Source organism: Sminthopsis crassicaudata, chromosome 3 (assembly GCF_048593235.1).
Source record: "Sminthopsis crassicaudata isolate SCR6 chromosome 3, ASM4859323v1, whole genome shotgun sequence".
NCBI lineage: Eukaryota > Metazoa > Chordata > Mammalia > Dasyuromorphia > Dasyuridae > Sminthopsis > Sminthopsis crassicaudata.
The window spans coordinates 318,936,152-318,958,993 of record NC_133619.1 but is presented as its reverse complement, the minus strand read 5'-3'; positions in this window follow the sequence as shown (position 1 = coordinate 318,958,993).

Below are 22,842 nucleotides of genomic sequence, written 5' to 3'. Positions count from 1 at the left end.
ATTTTTGCATCTCCATTTTCTTGCATCTTGTGCCCTTTAAATTGCAGAGGGCCAAAAAAATTTTATGCAGGTCACCGTGGCATTGTGCTTCTAATCTCTGTGATATAGAAGGGATGAATGTAATTGTAAACAACTGATTTTCAATCTTATCTCAAATGACTCATCTCTGTGTCTAAGGCTGACGTGGCTGGGACAACATTCCTTCCTAGGGAGAATCAGCCAAGTGGGAGGATTACCAAAAGGTCCACGGCTCCATCTTTGTTCGTTTGTATTGATTTCAGCAGCTGGAGAAGGAGTTGTGTAGAAAATCAGAGCCATATGTTGTTTCCTATATTTGGCATTAAGTGTGGCTTGGAATAATAGGATCCAGTCACCTCTGTGGCAAACTTTCAAGGTGCAATCAAGTCTTCCCCTCGTTCAGATTTTAAGGAATGCTCCCTTCACTTGCCAGAATTCTCAAGACCCCAAATCTGATATAGAGTTCCAGTGAAATTTTCCATCCATTTTTCTTTCCTTGGATACCTGTCTTCCAACTCTCAGGGTCATTCAAATGCCAATATCTCATAATACCTGATTATTTTTTAATATATAGAAGTGCCTATCTAAACTCCTGCCAATTCTTCAATCTGAACTATTCAGATCAGATCCTGACTCTTTAAATGAAACAAATAGACTCTTGGTCCTGGAGGTAGAACCATCACAATGTGAAAAACCCAAGGCTTCAAAATTAGCTTAACAGATTAGGAGAAAGGAATCCTACAACCATAGCTTTAATGCTATGAAGTTCAAAAAGTGCCAAGGTGACAAAGGGCCCTGCTCCCCATTACAAGGGTCTCCAGAGTTCTATGCTGGACTTCTTTGATTATGTATGGAAGTGGGAGGAAGAATATAACTGGAGGGTTTCCATCAATATTCCTTTCTACTATTTCTCTCTCTCTTTTCTCCCTATCTTAGGAACTAGAGATGGCAGGTTGCAAGGAGAAGTCCTCGGCAGTATTATCCACTGGCATTAACTGTTTTACCTCTTGGAATGCTCTTTCTCCTCATCTCTCCTTTCCTCTCTTTTGCTTCAAGACTTCAAATCCTACTTTCTCTAAAAATCCATTTCTAGTCTTCCACCCCACATCTGCTGTTATTTACTTCTCTGAGATTTCCTTCCATCTTTTATCTCTCTCTCTCATATGTACCTAGTTATTTCCATGTCTGGCTTTCTCATTAGGACATAGACTCCTAGGGAACAGGGACTATTTTTGCCTTTCTTTGTATTTTCAGAGCTCAGCACAGTACCTGGAATATCATAAATATTTAATAAATGTTTGTTTACCAAATAATGTCCCTTCTTCTCCTTCCCCCTAAATTACTGAATGTATTTTCTTTATTTAAAGTGGGCTCCAAGCTATGCTTTACTTAAAACCCTATTTTCAGGCCTATCTTCTCTCCAGCCATAGTGGTTGTCATTGCTTCTGGAAAATTTGTTAATTTACCATTTTGTGCCCCAATTCACTTTCCCTGTAACTTTCCATTTCAAAGTTCCCTTCCTAGGCCACCACTCCCTTATATGTTGTCTCCCTCTATTAAAATGTAAGCTCCTTCAGGACTCATTGACTGGCTTAACTTGTGTATTGGAATCCCCAGAACTTAGCACAGTTCTTGACACAGAGTGTCAAGTGTAAATACTTTTTCATTCATTCGTGTATATGTTTTGTAACTGTATATTGCTATTTAAAGGTTTCCATAGACTAGAATGTTAGAATGAATCTAAGATGAAATGTAATATTCAGATTCAAATAGTCAACTTCAGAAGTACCAGATGAAGTGGGAGGGGAGGAATAGTTAGGTAGCAGTTCATCTAAAAAAAAGTCTGGAGATTTTTGTGGACTTTAATACTCAATATGAGTCAACTGTATGATATAGAAGTAATCACCCCCCCAAAAAAACCCTCTGACAATAGCAAATTAACAAAATCTTAGGCTGCTAAAAAAAACACCCAATATTCAGTTATCAATAATTTACCTCCCCTCCCTGGCCTGATTGCTACATGTTATAGGATCATAGATTTAGAGCTAGAAGTGACTCGGAGGCTCCTCATTTTATAATACACTGAGGCCAAAAGAAGTTGACAAGTTTGACTTCTCCAGGGTCACATAGCTATATATGTTTGATGTAAAATTTGAACTCAGATCTTTATGATTCCAACCCTTGCACTCCATTGTCTGTTCTCATTTTCTTTCCTAGGAAATATCAGTAACTGAACATAACTTCAACTTACTCTGGAAATCCCATAACTTCCCAACTCATAAAAACAACATAATAAATTAAAATGTCAATTCTCAGTCTCCAAAATATTCACAGGCTTCCTTTAGGCCCAGATTAGTTTCAAAATCAGTAAGATCATCTAATTCATCCCTTTTATTTTGTTGGAAATATCATAGAGGCCCAGAGAGGCTAAATAACTTTTTCTTTTTCTTTCTTTCTTTTTTTTTTTTTTAAAGTGAAGCTTTTTATTTTCAAAACATATGCAAGGATAATTTTCATCATTGACTCTTGCAAATTTCCTTTTTTTTTTTTTAATTTCCTCCTCTTTCCCTTACCCCCTTCTCCTATATGAAAAGTAATCCAATATATGTTAAACATGATAAAATATATGTAAATCCAATATAGGTTTATATATTTATACAATTATCTTGCTGTACAAGAGAATCAGATCAAAAAGGGAAAAAATGAGAAAAAATAAAATTCAAGTAAACAACAACAAAAGAAGTGAAAATGCTATGTTGTGATCCATATTCAGTTCCCATAGTCCTCTGTCTGGGTGTAGATAGTTCTTATCATCACACAATCATTGGAACTGGCCTCAATCGTCTCATTGTTGAGAAGAGTGACGTCCATCAGAATCGATCATCATATAATCTTGTTGCCATGTACAATGATCTCCCGGTTCTGCTCATTTCACTTAGCATCAGTTTATGTAAGTCTCTCCAGGCCTCTCTGACATCATCCTGCTGGTCATTTCTTACAGAACAATAATATTCCATAACCTTCATATACCACAATTTACCCAACCATTCTCCAATTGATGGGCATCCACTCAGTTTCCAGTTTCTTGCCACTAGAGAAAGGGCTCCCACAAACATTTTTGCACATGTGGTTCCCTTTTCCTCCTTTAAGATCTCTTTGAGATAAAGAGACTAAATAACTTGTGTGAGCTCATCCTATCAGCCTGGTCCCTAGAAAAAAGAAGATGATCTTCCTGCTGTACTGTATTCCATCAGGCATCAGCTAGTAAATCATGTTCATTACTGGGTAACACATTTTAGGAAGCCAAGTAAGAAAGCATTTAGAAGACGTTTAGGATAGTGAAAGATTTCCAAATCATATCATATGAGAAATTGGCTTATTAGCCCCCCCAAAAGAGGAGACTTAATACCTGTCTTTAAGTATTTAAAAGATTGTCACCAGGCAGAGAGATTAGACTGGTTCTACCTGATTACAGAGGAAGAAGTAGGAGCAAAGTGTAAACATTCAGGGAAGCAGATTTCACTGCTTCCCTGAATGCTTTATTGATGAGAGAAATCCAAAAGTGAAATAAACATCTGGAAGGTCATGCTATCCTATGTTAGATATATTATAGAAGAAAGAATGATTTTAAAAAATAAAGCATTTATTAAATGTTTACTATGGGATACAGTGAGGAAAAAACAAGACATTTCCTATTCTCTAGAAACTCAGAGCTTCTTTGGAGAAGCTGTTGTTGTTTGTACTTGTTCTCTAAAGTGGCCAAGACATCAGGGAGGTGATACAAATGAGTTAGATTTAAGTGAAAGAGGGTTATGTAAAGTCATCAGCCTCACTTTCTCATCCCAAACCATCTAGGTCCAGGGGCAAAATATAAATCAGAATGACTAGAGATAGTCGTGGATGCAGTGGGAGATCTTGGCCTTTTTAAACTACGGTCTTTAACAGTTCTCTTTATTACGGAGGTAGTATTCATTCTGTGATTAAGGATAGGTTAGGCGATTAAAGCTCCTCAGGAATGTGGGGGGATGGGGAAGGGGAGAGGATGGGGATTGGGATTACACATAAAAGAAAGTACAGCTTCAGGGCAGAGAAAAAGGTCAAGAAGATATAGCAGTGGATTAAAAGGCAAAGCACTTAGAAGGCAAGCTTTCATTTTTGGTCAGATGATTTTGGTGGAAGGTTGTAGGCAGGGCAGAGTGTGAGACCTGGTGATGTTCCAACTCGTTGAAAGGAAAAGGGTTGGTAATTCCCATCACAGCCAAGATCTGTGAGCAGTTAAGCAACTGGACTTTAGGGGGGTAAACATTCCTAATATAGGAAAATCTTGCCACCCAAAGTCCTGAATGGGTTTTGCGTCAGTAGGACCAGAGAAAGGTTGAGTGGGGGGGAAAATGAGGTAGAACACTACATTGGGGGAGGAGTCAGGTACAGATTGAATTAGTTGTTATTTAAGATTTCTCCCAATACAAAGTCTTTTGATTCTGGGAAATATAAACTATTATTTTGATTATTTTTTGGATATAGAAGATAAGGTGCTGGATTTAGAGTCAACAAGAGTTGTTTTTAGGTCTTGCACCAGACACTTGCTGTATTACTCTAGGCAAATAACTCACCTCAATTTTATCAACAAAGTAAACAGGGTCTATCCAGCTGTGAATGTATGATCCTACAATCCATGATCTGCCCTTGTGTCAAGTGGCTAAGCTACATCATCTTATAGAATGTCTTCATTCACTCAAGTCCTGTACATGAGCAAGTCTAGACATCATTCTTGTGAAGTCATTGGTGATCTTTAAAAAGAAAGATCATGAGGCAGCTGGATGGTATAGGGCTTGGAACACTGGCCCTAAAGTCAGGAGGACCCAATTTCAAGTCTGGCCCCAGACATTAACACTTACTAGCTGTGTGACCCTGGACCCTGGACATTTAACCCCAATTGCCTGGGTGGGGGAAAACAAAGCATGAACAACAATCAAGCCCAATGTATATTATTTTAGTATGGATATTAGAAGAAGTAGATGGATATCGTTTTTTATTATAGCTTTTTATTTACAAGATATATGCATGGGTAATTTTTCAGCATTGATAATTGCAAAATCTTGTGTTCCAACTTTTCCCCTCCTTCCCCCCATCCCTTCCCCTAGGTGGCAGGTTGACCAACATATGTTAAATATGTTAAAGTATAAGTTAAATACAATATAGTATACACGTCGATGTTTGAACTCAAATCTTTATGATTCCAACACTTGCATTCCCTTGTCTGTTCTCATTTTCTTTCCTAGGAAATATCAATAACTGAACATAACTTCAACTTTCTCTGTATAAAAAGAATCAGACTTTGAAATAGTGTACAATTAGCCTGTGAAGGAAATCAAGAATTCAAGCAGACAAAAATAGAGGGATTGGGAATTCTATGTAGTGGTTCATACTCATTTCCCAGAGTTCTTTTGCTGGGTGTAGCTGGTTCAATTCATTACTGCTCTATTGGAAATTATTTGGTTTATCTCATTGTTGAAGCCACATTTTATAATCTTTCCTTTTTTCCTCTCATAGACCCAAAACTAAATAGGAGAAATTTGCTATACTCATGGGGGCAAGATTTATCTTGCATCTTTTGGAATTGAGGTAGGGTAAAGGGATGAGGACTAAAGGGTACTCCTCCTACAGCCATAGTCATATATGTGACTAATGGTGTTCCCAAATTTGACACACCAGCCCAGCCTGCCTTGCATGTGGAGGATTTTCAGAGGAGTCAGGTTTATATTTCCAATCTCTCTGATGATCTTAACTCTATTGGAGACCTTCTGAAATCTCCTCTCCCATTTCACACCACCCATCTTCACTTGTGGAGTAGATTACTGTAGCCTCTTAAGAAGAGTCTCCCTTATGGAGAGTTAATTGGAAATGTTACACTTGAAGAGGAAAAACAAGAGTAATCAAAAAGGCATCTGTGTGTGTGATGGCGGCCTTAACTGGAAACAGGCTTCCTTCATTCCCCTAGCCTGGGAAAGGAAGGAGGATAGGCTACCAGTGAGAAAAGATGCATATATACTCATCTGGATATGGAATGATGGTCAAAGACTATCTATGTGTCTATTGAATATTGATAGAGGGATATTTGGGTAAAGGGAGAAGAGCTTAGAGAATAGGGAGGTTAATTCTCTTTCTCCTTCCTTCTTTCAGATGAGTGAGTAAGGTGGGATTTCCTCAAGTGTAAATCAGAAAATTGTCTAGTCATAGACTTATTTTCCCGGAAAAAAAAAAGGAGGACTGTTTTTTCACCATCTCTTGGAAACTCTGCTTAGTAGTTAGGGATATTCAAAAGGACTTGAGATCTCATAGATATGGATGTTCCTTATAGTCAGTTAATCAATCAATCATGATTTATTAAGGCCCTACCATATGCTAGAAATTGAGCTAAATGTTGGACATACAAAAACAAAGAATGAAACATTTCCTTTCCTTAAAGAACCTTAAAAAACACTAACTATTCATCCTATGTGACTTGTTCATGCCCTTCCATAAGCTGTCTTGACAGGAGTTCTTAACTAATTTTTTTGTCTTGTGGCTGACCCTTTCAGCAGTCTTGCATTTTAGAATGATGTTATTATTGACAGAAATGCTAAATTTCAATTAGAACTTAGTAAAAATAATGGTGGAATATTTTTTCCTAACCAAGTTCACAGATCTCTTGAAATCTACCTGCAGACACTTTAGGCATCTTAGAACCCTTGTTAAAAGCTCCTTGGACAGCTAGGCTGCACAATGGCTAGAGTATCAACTCTGGAATCAGGAGGATCTCAGATCAAATACATCCTCAAATACTTACTAGCTTTGTGACACTAGGAAAATCACTTAATCCTCATTGCATCAAAAAAATCAAACCAAAACAAACAAAAACCCAAACTTCTATTTTAGAAAAGCTACCTGGTAAGGTGGAGGCCTTTCTTGCTTTAATTGGGTATCAAGAGAATATAAGTGGATCACAATAATATCTATTGGTTAGGAATAACAGGATGAATGAATAAATTAAACATTTATTAAGTGAAAAGCACTAAATTAAGTGATGGGATTATGAAAAGAAAAATTAGATATGCCTTACTCTCAAGGAGCTAATTTTCTAATGAGGGTAACAATAACACATATGGAAGGTTTCAGTGGTGAGCCAGATAGAAAATCCCATGGTCCTTAGGGTACAATGGCAGAGTAGGTGGCAATACCTCTTCAAATACATTTCCACTGATAAAATGAGCAATGTTAGAATACTTGACAATGCCAAGAATAACAATAACTTTTTTTCTTTTGGGGTCTTTAGTAGTTGTGGCTGTAGGACTCATAGGCACAGTTGCTTGATATATGTCCACAGGGGTTGTTTGCCAGGATAAAAGTTGGAATGGAAGCATTGGTATTCTCTAAGCACCCGAGTTTAGGGTTGTAGCTGTTCCTCTTGGTATCTAGGAGCATTATTAGTCAAGATAATGATGATAGTTTGATTTGCTTAGAACATTCTGACTCCCTTTTCTCCTCCAGGGTGCCCTGGGACAATAGCTAAACTGGTTTATTTGCCTTTTGGATAAGAAATGGTTGGCAATTTGGGAAAGGCTGGTTCTTTTTCCATAAGAGTTTTCTTAGAAGATGGAGTGAGAGCTGGACTTGGAAATAGGACTGGTGGTCTAGGAGGGGCTATTTCTCTCTATGCTTTGCTTCCTGGTAATTGGTCATCAGCTGTTGGTGGTAGTGATGAGAAAGGTGAACTCCTTCTCCACAATGATTTCCCCCTTAATGATGTTTGAGGGGGTTGGGCCAGAAGCAGGGATTGCTATTTGCAAGGCTCTTAGGCTTTGGGAAGTAGGCCATCCCTACTGTGATCTGGGGAGGGATAGATATCAAGGTAGTGAAGGTAGTTTGACTTGCATGACATGCTACTCCTGACTTTCCCTTAAGTGGTCCACAACTTGAGTTGGGCTTTCCTTGCCCAAGAGAGGCCGTTGGTTGGCAGTTGGTAGGGTGGCTGACCACTTCTCTACAAGAATTATTTCCCTAAAAGGCAAATTATAGAAAGGTGAAAAGCCAGACTTGTGAGGATCATTCCTAACTAATGACAGGATTGTTTTGATATTTGCTTGTTTTAAGCTCAATTTTTCAATACCCTCATTTTAGAAAATCATTTTAGAATTTGTTAAAAAGCAAAGTAAAAGACATAATATAAGATAGATATGGAAAAGGTGATCCAGTCACGTAACAGGAGCAATAATAGGCTTTGTACAGCATTGCTACCCTTAAAGGACCAAGAGGGAAGCCTTCAATGCTTTTGCTGGATGCCCTCTTGTACATTTATGGGAGAACAAGGACTGTAGTTGTATAGAATTAGAAGTCATGGTTAAATGATAGATTAAGCTTTGTGCCACTGAAAGGAGTAGACACATTAAGGAGGGGGGGGGGATAGTTAGAAAGGGAACAAGTATTTATTTAGCACCTTCTGTGTGCCAGGCATTGTACTAAGCTCTTTACAAATATTAACTCATTTGATCCTCTCAGTAATCCTGGATTACTATTGTCATATCCATTTTGTAGATGAGAAAACTGAGGTAGATAGAGATTAAAAGACTTTGCTAAGGTCACACAGCTAGAAGGTATCTAAAACCAAATTAGAACTCAGATATTCTTGACTCTGGGACTGACTAGTCCCAGTGCTCTACCTATCTGCCTTAATGATGTATCAATGAAATAGCAGATTCATATTTTCAACATAGTATCATATGGTTATAACATGGTATCCATATGGAAATGTCAATATAGAAAATATATTTTAAGATGGGAGGCAATGTGATACAGCATAAAGATTTCTAGTCAGAGGACTTGGATTTGAATTACTCCTCTACCACTCAGAGGCAGTTAGTTGATGTGGTGGCTAGAGTATTGGACTTGGAACTCAAAAGATATGAATTCAAACTGTGTCTTAGACTAGTTGTGTGATTCCAGGCAAATCATTTAATTTACCATAGCTATAGTCTCCTATTCTGTAAAATAGAGATAATAATAGCAACCTCCACAGCTTTGTTGTGAGGATCAAATGAGATAATACATACAAAGTGCTTTGCAAATCTTAAATTGCTATGTAAATGCTAATTATTATTACCACTATTACTTAGTCTCTGGGAAGTGTCTGTTTCTTCATCTGTAAAGTGAAAGCAATTAGACTAAATGACCTCTAAGGTCTTTAAAGCTAGGATGCTGTGAATCACAGGATGTCAGAGTTGTATGGGATTGCAGAGGTCACCTAGTCCCAGCCATACCAGGACAACAATCCCTGCTATAATATACCAGACAACTGGTCAGTCAACTTTTGCTTCAAGACTTCTTACTCAGAGGGGGAATCTTATGATGTGAGGAACCCTTGTTTAAATATCTCCTTAGCATTTTTAGGAAGGAAGCTGAAAACCTCTCTCCACTTTTTGTCTCCCCAAGACATCTTTAAGACTAGAACAGATAAAGTCTGCTTTAGGCAAAATTATGAAGTGAGACAGCTTTTTGGTACTTTCTCTTTTCTTCCCAGGCAGCTAAGAGTGTAGCTGGACAGTAGTATAGAGTTCCAGGTTTGGAGTCAGGGAGACTGATGTTTTTCTGAGTTCAAATCTTGCTTTAGATACCTATTATCTGCTGACTCAAGGTAAATCTCTTATTCTTGCTCCTTTCAGTTTCCTTATCTGTAAAATAACTAGAGGAGGAAGTAGCAAAACACTCCAATATCTTTGCTAAGAAAACCCTCCAAAATGGTCACAAAGAATCGAAAATAATTGAACAATATATAGGTTCTATGGTCACTGAAGATAGAACCAAAGATGCTGATTATATTTTGATTTATCTATCCTTTTCTAGATTATCGAATGGATTCTATATCCTATGGACCTCATGCCTTCTTTGATTGGTGACTAATTTTTCCTCCTTTCTTTATTAAATAAAAAAAATCAAGCTTTTATTTTTTAATTCTCATCTCTACTCATCAGTTTCTAGAAAAGAGAAAAGCAAAACCTTTTTTTTTTTTAAACAAATAAACATTGGCGTTCTATTATTGGTCACATCTAAAACTGCATCTCATTCTACATATTAGCACATTTAATCATTGGTCCTCTAGAGTTATGATTGATCATTGTTCATGAAGTCCTTCAAAATTGATAATTTTTACAAATGTTGATATCAGAATATATGTTGTTTTCCTAGTTCTACTCATCCTTTCTATATCAGTCCATATTAGTCTTCACAAGTTTCCCTGAAACCATTTCTTTATTTCTTGTAGCACAAAATACCAAAATTTGTCCCTTTACCAATTGATGGTTATCCTCTTTAATTTTCAATTTTTTGGTATGCAAAAGAGCTTTATAAATATTTTTGTACATATTGAATCCTTTTACTCTTTCTTTGACCTTCTTGGGGCATAAGCTGGCAAGGTCAAATGATTTGTACAATTTAGCAACTTTGGAAATAGAGTTCAAAATTTCTTTTTAGCATGGCTGGTTCATAAGCTTTGACTATGTTTTTATGGTGTATTTTTGGAAACACTTATCATAACTATTGCCAATATATGATGACCAAATATTACATAAAATAATGATTCTTGTAACTTCTAGATGCAGGATAAAATTAATTTCTCCAACTTTTTTCTTTGTCTCTCCAGGGAATACTTATGAGCTATGCTTCTATTTAGCTAAAATTTTGCAAATACTAGAGATGCAAATACAAAAAGAAAAAAAACAAATCCTAGACAATTTCTATTTTAAAGGTACCTATAACGTCTAATAGAAGGAGACAAAGCATAAAGGGGAATTGGAATGCTGGAAAGGATGTGGAGGATGGACATATTTTCCAACCCTCCCTACCCTTCCCCCAAGATCTACTGAGATTGTGGAAGTCTGGAGAATTACTTGGATTAGAAATGAAAAGACTATGCCTGAAATATTGAGTCAGTCTAGAGACTCACCATTCAGAAAATCAAGCTTTCTTCTTTTCTTTCTTCTGGTTTCATTTGTAGCAACAATGTCATGATTGATGTGATTCAGCTCTTCCAGAAATATGTCCACTCTGTGGTTATTGGACAGGAACTCATATGTAGCATACCAGCAATCAAATTGAAATTGTTGAAGGCTTAAAAGCTGTGTGATTCTTAGTACCCTCAGCCTTCTTTTCTGCTACCACAAGGGCAAGGGATTGAGAGTCATTATTTTATTTTTATTTCATAGGTGCCATTCCACCTCCTCTTCCCCCTAAAAAGCACTACTTGACCAGACATATACTATTCCAGTGCTTTTGTAAATTATCTAAGTTGAGCCTTGAGAAATGGACTCAAACTTGTGTTGGGACCCAACTTTAAGGGTTTTTTTAGCCTGGCAGAACCTGCCACAATTTCCACTCTGTTGCTACAATCTTTGAGAAACTAAGGGTCACCTCTACACTAGAATGAGACTTCAGAGTAGTACCCTCTAATGAAACAATCAGGCTTTTGAAAGAGATTTTCAATAATCAGTCAATTAACAAATAATCATTAAGGGATTACACTTAGTGTGAAGCACTGTACCAACTGCTAAAGGCTGGAATAAGATGAATCCCTACTTATAAGAAGTTTACATTCTTATGGAAGAGAAAACAAGTATACTTTATATGTATATAAAGTGGACAATATAATATATCTTTACCATCTCATAATTAGCTGAAAAATGTAGAGAATATAAGGTTCCAATGTGCTTATTATTTGTGGATTACAAAAATGGATTTATTTTGGAAAGACAAAATGCTACTCTTTTACAACATGAATTTTTCCCTTCTAGATATTAAAATCATTTAGGATTCCTGGGAAGATGTAACAACAGAAATATCTCACATCAATGACTGATAAACATGAGGTGAGGAATAGAACAAGGAGATGTATTCATCAGTGTGATAAAGGAGATTCACCATAGTCAAGGAAGGATTGATTCTCTGTAGATAGTGAAGTCCTATTCTTGGTTAAACAAGGTGTAAGTGAGTGACAGAATGAACTACATGTTTGACAGAGAAAGTGATGAATGTAACAATACAAAGAATTGGTAAAAAAAAAAAAAAAAAAAGGTTACTATGAATTAATTCATAGTAAAGTTAACAGAGCCAGGAATAAATAAAATATGTTACAGCAATTTAAATGTAAAGATTATGTAAAGGAACCAAATGTTGTGTAATTATAATGGCCAGACTTGGCCCTAAAGAAGAGTTGAAAAATATACAGATAGGGAAGTATGGGCGTGAAACACTATAGAGAATGTCAGATGTTTTTGATATGTTGACTAATTTTGATGAACTTTTCTTCCTTTTTTTCTTCTTTGTATAAAGGATGGTTTTGGGGAGGAGATAAATGGAGAGTTGACAAATTATATCAATAACATTTTATTTTAAAATATTATCTCATCCAATCCCCTCACTTTACAAATGGAAAAACTGAGGCCCAGAGAGGTTAAAAATGACTTGCTTAGTGACACACAGTGAGTTACTGGAAGAACTGGGAGTAGAATGTAGGTTTTCTTATTCCTTATCCAGCACTCTTCAATTCCCCTCATTTCCCCTATCTGCCTCATCTTATACATCTGTGAAATGACTTAAAGGAGGGAAAGGATTGAACTGGTTCAGATGCTGAATTCTACCAACCCATGATCTCTGCCCTATATTGATAAACTTATCTGATAAAGGAAGTCCACCTCTCTAAAATTATAGAATTTGCTTACTAAGTCAGAATCTGAGGAAGAAGTTACAACTTTCCTGCCCCCCTTAACATCAGTAGCAAAGGCCTATGGGAAATAAAACAGTTAATATCATTGTCAGATTTTCACCATGTAAATGATTCTAACCAAGGTCATCACCAACAGGAAAAGAGGAGAAAAAGACAGTGACAGTAGAAAATGCCAGCTGTTGACAACAATTGGTACTAGATTAAGAATGTACAAATTTCTGGCCACATGGAAATGCTGAGTTTTCTTCTATTGGGAGGGATAGAGGGGAAAGGGTATATCTGCCAAGGAAGAATCCCACAGGATCAATTTTCACTTAAATTTTGGAAGAAGAGAGAAAGGCTGAAGGGATTTCTAAGTCATCTCCTAACAGACTAGAAGTCTGGAGTTCTAAAACACAGAATGTGTTTAAAAGTATAAACAGTCCCCTTATTTGCCCTGAAAAATCATCTTCCTTATAAGGAGATAGCAGTTCCTGTTTACATTTGCTCAGAAAATTGCTTCTCATCACAAAACCCTTTCGTAACACACATACTTCATGACCCTCCAGCTTTTCCTGGTTCCTGCCTCCTCATGTATCCTTCTTAGCTGCTTGGGTTCATGCCTAGTTTGGACCCTATATCTGTATAAGTAGAAGATATTGCTCACTATAGAAACAGTTCAGAGAAACAGAGGTAGGAAGGACCTCAGAAATCATTTAGATCAACATAAGGAGACTAAGATGAAGTGATTTGCCTAAAGACACAGGTAAATAGCAGAATCACACTCAGGTCATACTTCTGACTCTAGTACATTATTTGTGTTCCTGTGGGCCTTGTTTTTCAAAGTTCTTTGTATGGCTAGAAAATGTGCTAGATTTAGAGCTGGAGGAGAAAATGCAAATCCTCCCATGATTGTTGTTGTTGAGTCATTTTTCAGCGACCCTTTTTGTGGTTTTCTTGGCAAAGATACTGGAATGGTTTGCCATTTTCTTTTCCAGTTTATTTTACAGATGAGAAATGAGGTAAATGGGGGAGAGTGACTTGCCCAGGATCACACAGCTAGAAAATGTCTTTGGCTGGATTTAGACACAGGTGTTCTTGATTCCAGGCCCAGCACTCTATCCACTATACCATCTAGCTGCCTAGGATATGAAATAACAACAGATAAAGTACAACATAAGGATTTGCTAATGTAATCATAAAGAAGAGACAGCATTAATAGCCCTGGGGGATCAGGAAAAGTTTAGAGTAGACAATAGAAGGAGTCATTTACTTTCTTGTTGGCTTCCACATGGGTAAATTACTAGGTAATACAAGGTATGGTAGTGAATGCCTGTGATCTGTGCTCCTGGGGGAGGGCTGAGCCTGGTAGATCTCTTGAGTTGGGAAGGTTTAAGTGTGATAGGTTAAAGCTCACTGGGTATCCATAATAAGTTCAACACAGTATAGGTGAGCCCCATAGAACAGGAAGACACCAGTCTGCCTAAGCCCAGGTTGAAACAGAACAGGTCAAAGCTTATTAGTAGAGGCATTGGACTATGAGCAACCCCTGTATTTCTGTTCTAGACAAGATGGTCCAGTCTCCAAAAAAGAAAAAAACACCAACTAGATGATTTCTACCTCTTGATGCTTTGAAACATAAAAACATGAATTTTAGTCCTAGTGTTTTGCTACTAACTAGTTCTGTGACCCTAAGAAAGTTCCTTCACCTGACCCTCAGTTTTTTTTAAGTAAAATGAGACTATAAGTTCTCTTAGAGCCCTTCTTCCTCTTAAACTTTGATTTTATATGTTCTTCATATTTTGCTTGTCACATAGTAGAGATTTAATGAATTTGGACTAATTAAATGGCATTATCATTGACAATTGTATAGATACCAGGAGCTTGAATAGGAGCACAATTCTATATATACAACAGACACATTCCTTCTTATGAGGGGAAATCATGTAAATCAAATCATGTTCCTCCTCAGTTTTGTGTTACATAAAACTGCTTTAAAAATTTTTTTTGGTTCTGTTTTTACAGAAAACAGAAAAGCAATAGTTCTACTCCTAGCAAGAAGCAAATGCCCTAAATTAGGAAATTAGGAATTAACTTCTATAGGAATCTCCACAAGACCCTGGCTTTTAAAAAATTAAGTTCATTAAAAGCATTATGAACATCATATATATGTATATATAAAAAACTTTTTTAATGGTTGGTCAAATCAGTTCAGTCCTGCCTGATTCTTCATGACCCCATTAAGTTTTACTTGACAAAGATACTGGAGTCATTTGTCATTTCCTTCTCTAATTCATTTTATAGATGAGAAAACTGAGGCAAAGAGGGAGAACTGACTTGTCCTTGTAGATAGTATGTTCTATTATTATCCCTATTTTATAATGAAGACACTGAGACTAAGAGAGTTAAGGGTCAAATTGGATAGCACATACAAAGTGTTTGCTAAACCCTAAAACATATTTAACTCTAAAACATGTTAGCTATTATTGTTATCATTATTTCATTATTTAGGAGAAATAATGTGAACACACATGCATGTACAAAACAAATACAAGATAATTTCAGAGTGAGGGAGGGGGTGTGGAGCAATTAAGGTGAGGGAGGGGACATCAGGAAAGTAGGAGGAAGTATTTTGGCTGGATTTTGGAGGCTCAGAAGTCTAAGGGGGAAGGTGGTAAAGTGAAAATGTATTCCAGGTATGAGAGACTGCCCCTGCTGTCATATGGTGGACAGCAGTAACACCTTCATAATTTAGTACAAAGTCACGTTTTAGTAAGGAAGCAAAAAAAAAAAAAAAAAATTCTGTTACAAAATCTGTTGCAAAATTCCTGCCTAATGGTTTCTGCATTTCATTTATAGAAGAAACCTCCTCATCCTTACTTAAAGTTTATTTATACTTATACTTTGCATGCAATTCCAACAAACTTTGCTCTGAGTTTCTAAGTCCAAAGCAGATCAAGAGGAATATTGTTGTTATTGTTTGTCCTTCCTTCTTGAAGAGGACCACGACATCAGGGGAGTGCCATGAAATGCAGGTAGCTTGGATTTCAGTGAGGGAGGGCTGGGCAAGGTCACCTGCCTCACCTTCCCTTCCAGAGCCATCTGGTCCAGGTGTAGCTCAGGATGACTAAAGATGACCCTGGATGCAGTGGGAGACCTTGGCCTTTTTAAGCTAGTCTTTAATAGGTCTAGTTGATTGAGGCTGCACCCAATCATTAATTAAGGTTAGGTAAGGAACAAAGTAGAGAATGGCCTCTATTATCTAATTACAAAATGTATATACACATGCATACACATACATACATACACAGACACACACAAATCTGGGAGGAGAAGACCCTCAAAGTTTCTGGCCAAAATTCAACAAGAAATATATTTATCATGTAATGTTGCATATTATTTTGATTTTTTAAAATGTTATTTCATAAGGAATGCTCAGTAAGGAAATTTCCTTTACCAATGCATATTAGGTAGCATCTGATTTGTCAAACAGCTAGTATGTTTCAGAAGTAAGATTTGAACTCTGAAGCTGGCTTTCTATCTATTGTATAGCTATCTTCATATATGTTATTCTCCTTCTACTCTCTAAGATTTAAGACAACAATAATTATCTTTTCCAAACTTTGTACCTCTTCTCTAAGATGACCAAAATGTGCTGTCCATGGAAGTTTTTTTCCTGCGTGATTGCTGCATTGAATTAAATGCATAATATAATTTATGTATATTATAATGACCTTGTTATTAAAAAAAACAGCTCCAGATCAATAACCTTTAATTATAAGAAGGCAGAAAAGTACTTAACAATTTTAATGGGATTTCCATTCCAAAGGGTTAAAATAAAATGCAAAATTTTTGTCCTTAAAGGATAACCCTTAGCTTTTCCAGAATAACTGATTTCCATTTCTCTCCCCCTGGATGAAAATAAATGAGGTTTTATGGTGTCAATGCTGTTTAACACTAGGTAAGAAAGCCTGCTTTCACAAAGCCGATAAGAGATCTGTTTTCTGTCCAGGGGGGTTTCAAGCTTAATTGTGGTTGATGAGGGAGTAGAAGAGAGGTTTTTCCTATACTACCTAAGGGATGAAAACCAATCCATTTCCCATTTCTCTCCAGAATCCTAACCTCAGCAGTACAATATTTCACAGTATAGATTGAAGCTTTATTAATGGCTTGGCCCAGCCCCCAAATTCCTCCGTGTTTACTATGTAGAATCCAACTTTAGTGCTATCCACTTAGGTAGTTTTGCAATCAAATCCATGACAAATATTCTGTCTTTCCCTGAAATGCCTGGCACACTAGCAAGGTGCAAGACTCCATTTTTTCTCCCTTTTATCTAGGTTTTTAGATTTTTAAGGTGACCATCCAGAATAGTAACATTCTTGTTTTGATGGAAACACTTCAATATTCTGATTCTTCTGCTATCTCTTAATTGGCAGAATCATGAAATATTGTAGCTGGAAGGGAAAAGAGTATCCTGAGCAAGACATTTTCATTTTTAGAGGTGAGGAAACAGAGACTCCGAGAAATGAAAAGGTTCATTCAGGAATTTTTCTACTATTCTGTGCCCCATTAAGAATTTATCCCAAATTCTATGTAAAACCATATAGAAATGATTTTATTTTTATTAAAACATTTTTGATCCTAATTTTAAGTCCTAATTTGTTATCCTCTTTCACCCTCCCTCCCCCACATTAGAGGTCAGTATTTGACACAAAGTTATAAATATATGTAAAATCATACTATTTATCATTTTTTCCTCTGGAGATCTTCCCTCATTGGTCCTTTATAATTGATTTGGATATTTATAGTACTCAAAATTGTTCATAATTATTCTTAAAACAATATTGCTGTTATTGTATACAGCATTCTTCTGGTTTACTCACTTCACACAAATTTTGATTTCTATATGAGGCTTGCCTCCCAGAAAGCAGGGCCTTGTACGTTACCTCTTCCCTAGCACTGCTCTCAGATTGCCTGATGTAGTAAATGGAATCTGTAAGACCTGGTTTCAAATCTCACCTTAGATGCTGGATTAGTTGTGGGATTCCAGGCAAGTCACTTGCTATTTCTGAGCTTCAGTTCCCTCATTCATAAAACAAAGTCTATCTACCTTACAGGGTTGATTGGAATATCAAATGAGAGGAGCAGAAAATGCTTTGCAAACCTTAAAGTACTATGTTAATGTATTATTGTTAAACAGGTGACAGTTTCTTTGAATGGGAGGGTTGGACTAAGTGATATGTAAAGGTTTCTAACTCTAGTAATCTAAGACTTTATGATAATTTTTGCTAGAGATGTTAAGGAAGGGAAGCCTATACATATCTTCCTCACAAAATTATTGAATGAATTGACAACAGAAAAATTACTTGTTGTGTTTACTATATGTTAGTTTGTCAATCAAGATGTACTTAAGTACTTTCTATGTGCTGAGCACATATCTATTCTATCTATTCATTCATCCATCTTCCTCTCCCCCCCCCCTTCATCTATATGTCTCTTGCACAGCTAAGATCTGAATTTTAGGTTCAAATATTCTGGCCACTCATGTCTCTAGAGGTAATTCTGAAGAGCTGGGGATTATTTTTCTGGTAACTTATAATTTACAAGCTCCCATTGATATGCTTCCCACCATGACTATAAATTAAATAGCACTATATTTAATTAGCTTTTAGCAAGAGGAATTGACAAAGGTGGGATAGTAAGAATCTTTGTTACAAAGCATCTTCCCCAAACTCCATGACATTTTTCCATTAAAATATATGCAGTTGAGGGAAAAGTAGCTTCAGACTTAAAGAGCACATGTGGCAAAGGGATAGATCATAGCTTCCAATTGCTGGAAGCTTCCCGCCTCCCACTTTGTTGAGTATTAAATAAATCACCCCTAGGCATGGTATATTTTTTCCATTGGGCTCCCTGTGGAGGCACCCAGTTTGTTCTTGGCTCCAGTTGCAGGCACTCCTACCAAGTCCTCTTTTCCTGGGGGATGATGCTGGGAAGCAGATGGGAACATGGAAAATCCCAAATTCTTCAAATAATCCAAAGTTGCAAGGACCTCCTATGAACAAGGAGAAAGGAAAAAGGAGAACTAGGCTGAGGCCAAAACAAAACTCTTCAACTCCCCTTTTCCCCAACTCCACACCCCCAAATAGTTCTTTAAGGATTTGCTGGAATGCTGTCTCTTGGCTCACACCCCAGCCAATCTATAAATCCAAATTGGTTTAATATTTGATAGACCACCCATAGAGCATGCTAATCTTTTTTTCCTCCTGGATTCTTGTATTTGTATCTTAGAGTTCCAAAGAAACTCTGATCTTTTCATCAGAAATATTTGAAAGTCTATTACATCAAAGATTCCTTTTCCCCCTTTTTACTCTGAGTAAATGATTTTTGGTCATAAGTCTAACTCTTTTGCTTTTTGAAATGTATTCCAGGACCTTCTCTCATTTAACTTAGAAGTTGCCAAGTCTTGTGTAATAGTAACTGGTTTCTTGGTAATTGAATTGTATTTTTTTGGATGCTCGCAACATTTTTCTTTTTATATAGTAGCTTTGCATTTTGTCTGCGATACTCCAGCAACTTTTATTTTTGAGGCTTCTTTCAAGAGGTGATTGATTGGTATATGTTATTTATTTCTCCCTTCTCTTTGCCTTCTGTTTCTAATATATTTATTTAGTTTTCATTTATTATTTCTTGAAATAAAGTATCTTGACATTTTTTTTTAGGGGAAAGGAGGTAGATTTTGGTTTTCAAGGAATACAATGATTCTTGAATTCCCTCTCCTTGACTTGTTTTCTAAGTTAGTTCTTTGTAATATCAGATATCTTAAATTTTCTTCTATTTTTTAATCTTATTTCTTGTCTTATGAAGTTATTGAAGGGGAGGAGGGAGGGAATAATCAATTATTAAATGCCTTCTGCAAGTTTGGCATTGTACTAAGTACTTCACATATATTATTTCATTTGATCCTTATAACAACTATGAGGAGGTGATATCATCATCCCCCTTTTATAGCTGAGCAAAATGAGGCAAATGGAAATTAAATAAGTTGCCCAGTTCACATTGATAGTGTCTGAGACTAGATTTTAACAGAGGGCTTCCTGATTCCATTCAGGACTTTATTCATTATGCTAGTGACCCCTTTTAGTCCAAGAAATTTTTACACAACCCCGGATATATAAATATATAATTAAATTAAACATTTGCTGATAATGAATTATAAAGAATTTATTTTAAAGAAATTCTTTGCTATACATATAATTTATTTATATATTTATTGAAGACAAAAGCAAATTTTCATATTAGTAAGATGGATATACTTGCTTATTTTTACACAGAGAATTAAATCTTAGTAGAATATTTGATACCTTTTACTGTTGACAGATTTTTCATGACCTCCCCACATTCAGTTATCTTAAGAGTTCCAACCTATAGTTTAAGAAGCTTTGCATTGTGCCACCTAGTCCAACTCTCAAAGAGTCCATTTTTGGGGGAAGATTTGTTACTTTTTCTTCTAAGCTATGTAATCTTCTAGTGCTTTCCTTCAGAGTTTTTCTTTCTTTCTTTCTTTTTTTAATGTCATTTCATTTCTTCTAAGTATTCATTAATCTTTATGGAAAATCTATTTCTTCCTCTCTCCACCCCCACATTTCTTATGACATTGCTCATTCCTTCTTTTGAGGATCGCTTTATTTGCAATGATTTTCTTTGATTTACTTCTCTCTTTGGCTTTAGTCCTAGAATTTAGGCTTTGTGCCAGGGGTAGGTTAGGTCTGGGCTTTTATATGGGATAGTAGACCCAACTTGGTCTTATCTGATGTCTCCTGGGCTCCAGGGCTGACTTACACCTCCTAGGGTTCAGCCTCTCCTGGATCTTTGAGGTTCAGAGTAAAAATCATTTTATCTTTCAGTAACCCCAGGCAATTCTAAAATGTTGAATTGTAATACAAGTACAGATCTGCATTGGTAAAGGAATGTTCCTCTTTGGGAATTCTTAGTACTAGTGAAATCATAGGTCTGGTTAAAAGAAAAAAAAAATGTCATTACATATGTCACAGTGAAGGTTCAGAGCCTCTGTTCCAATAATTCACAAGTGGTGCAACTTTTGAACTGTCTCTATGGCACACAAATACCTTGTCCCAGCTCATTTTGGGGGTTACAGATATCTAACTTGTACAATGTACTTATGTGACTTGCCAGTTAGCCTGGTATTAAGTACGGAATGCATACCAGGTACTGTGCTAATTGTTTTTACAAATATTATCTCATTTGATCTTCACCCTGACAATCCCCTGAGATAGATGCTATTATTATCCTCATTTTACGGATGAGGAAATTGAGACAAATAGAGATTAAGTGACTTGCCTAGTGTTACTCAGCTACTAAATGTCTGAGGCTGGATTTGAATTTAGGTTTTCCTGATTCCAGTTGAGAAAACTGAGGCAGAAAGAAGATTATGTTTTCAGTTTTCTTGTTACATATTTTCAGTGCAATGTATTCCTATTGGCAGGGCTTCCTTTATTAAAATGCTGTTCATTGTATCTGCCACCTACATGTTTTCTTATGATAATGATGATGATTTTAAAAATTTATATGTTTTAAAGCACTTCTTCAAAACTCATTTAGCTAGCATCTTATGCTCAATTTGCCTGTGAACAAAGAGGAACATGTCTAAATAAAGAGATTGTTTTCAGGCCACACAGGGTCATAACTTCCACTGGCAACTTGCGTGAGAAACTTCCCATGGTGTGTCTCCTCTTAAGATCAAGTGCCTCTCAATAAGTTTTGCTGAGTCCAACTTGGAACATCATATCTTTGAAATGCATTCTTGTGAATTGTGTTTGCCAGGTACTTCCTTTAAAACTTCAAAGGGGTTTTCTAACCCAAGGGGGATTTCTGATTTATCTGCTTAAGACAATAATCAGGCCACAGAAAGCCATTTTCCAAGAATATACATTGAACATGAATCTTGGGTATTTATTGCAAAATATCTTTGGAGTCTCCAGGAAGATCAGCCTTTTGTCATGGTCAGATATTAGGGGCTCATAGTTCCAGAAGTACTTGAGATAGCAAATAATCACTAAAGCTACAACTTCCATCTATGGCTGCCTGATGAAAACAAGGAAGAACCTGGTGTAGGTAGTGCCAGGTCTGTGCCTTCCTCTAGGCCCATGAGATTAGGGGCTTTGAAAGGAGCTCAAACCTTTTGGTGTGCTCAAGTCAGATTATTCTTGGAAGAACAGAACTTCCTGTTTTTTTCCAGAAATAAAGTTTTTCTTTTCTTCTCCCAACTTTGAAACAGCACTCATAAGGCTTCTTGGACATCAAACAGGTCTTGCAAAACAATATTTTGATGATTTAAGTGTAAGTGAATCAGAAGCATATGGATTAAATTTCCCTTAAAATACACATGTGTTTTCAGATTAAGGGGGAAAAGTGCTTGAAAAAAATGCATGTTGGGTTTTAACCAGACCCAAGTATTTAAAAAATAGTTTGGGGGCACTTGATGAACTTAATTAAATTTCACTGCCATTTTTTGAGTACCTACTATGTTCCATGCACTATGCTAGAGGCCAAATCTTAAACAAAATTGGGTTTTACTCTTTTGGTCAAAAAAACCGTGAACCCGGGTTTCTGTTCTCAGGAAAACTTCTAGATTATTATTTTGTTGGGGAAAAAAACATACCCCAAAAAGAAAACAATCAATCATAGTCTTAATTTTCATTTAAGAAAAAAAAATGAGGCTAAGTTTCCGATGTCGTAGTCAAACACTGGAAAGAGCCAGAAGGCCTGGGCTTAATTCCAAATTGTGAAAAATCTAGGCTGTTTGACACTGGACAAGTCTGTTCATTTCTTTTAGCCTCAGTTTCCTCATTTTTCTTGGGAATAATAATTTTTCTACCCTTTCTGGCACAGGGCTGTTGTGAACACAGTTTATGAAAACTTTAAAGTGAATTATTTAGAAGGAAGTTCCAAGGAAATAACAGACATAGGACATATCTGTCATGAAGGTGATGAATCTATTATATACTTTTTAAAAAAGTGTGTAATGGAAATGTATAAGTGTATGCACAATTCTCTGTTCTTCCTTTGGA